The sequence below is a fragment of the Phytophthora parasitica genome (genome assembly GCF_000247585.1).
Source record: "Phytophthora parasitica INRA-310 unplaced genomic scaffold supercont2.190, whole genome shotgun sequence".
NCBI classification, from domain to species: domain Eukaryota; phylum Oomycota; class Peronosporomycetes; order Peronosporales; family Peronosporaceae; genus Phytophthora; species Phytophthora nicotianae.
This window is the reverse complement of record NW_008649176.1, coordinates 43,689-44,361: the sequence shown is the minus strand read 5'-3', so window position 1 is coordinate 44,361 and position 673 is coordinate 43,689.

Here is a 673-nt window from a genome sequence, read left to right as displayed (position 1 = left end):
GTCACGTGAAAAGGTACCACCTGTCGCCATACACGGGACGTAGCTTCGTGTCGGCGCAGCTCCGTGTCTTCGCCGAAGAGCTGCTCGTTGTCCATATTGAGTCCGCGAGTGCGGAATTCACAGGGCCGTAGTTGTGTGGTTTACATTAGAACACGTGTTTGATGATAACACCTCTGACTCCACATACAAAATTACGCATAAAAGATTGCAATCTATCGGTATACAGAAGTCTCGTACGATACGCTATTCCGCTCAAGATAGCGTATCATACGAAATCATTTTTACGAAGCCTCCACCTTTCCCTACCCCCGAGTCCCTTTTCTTTTTTAACCAAGTGAGAGCTCAAAAATAGCGTAAAATACGTGAGCAAAAATTGTCTAATAGGGCACTATAATTTGTTGCGCGATATCGATTACTTAAATAAACCATTTATTGTGCCTCTCACTTGTGCTGCGCTCATTATTCTGTCGTAATTCCAGCTCGCTCTCGATGCTATTTCCAGCCGGTTAAAAATAATTCCAGTCTAAATACGGCTGCAAATCCCCTATAATCCGAGGCGAATGAGTGGCACTCAGAACCACAAGCAAGCGAAGTAAGACGAAAGGAAGCGCGCCCCAAGCGGACTACTGCGATGCCCTTGCCTACTAACTGTTGTGCCACTTGTTTCCTTCCG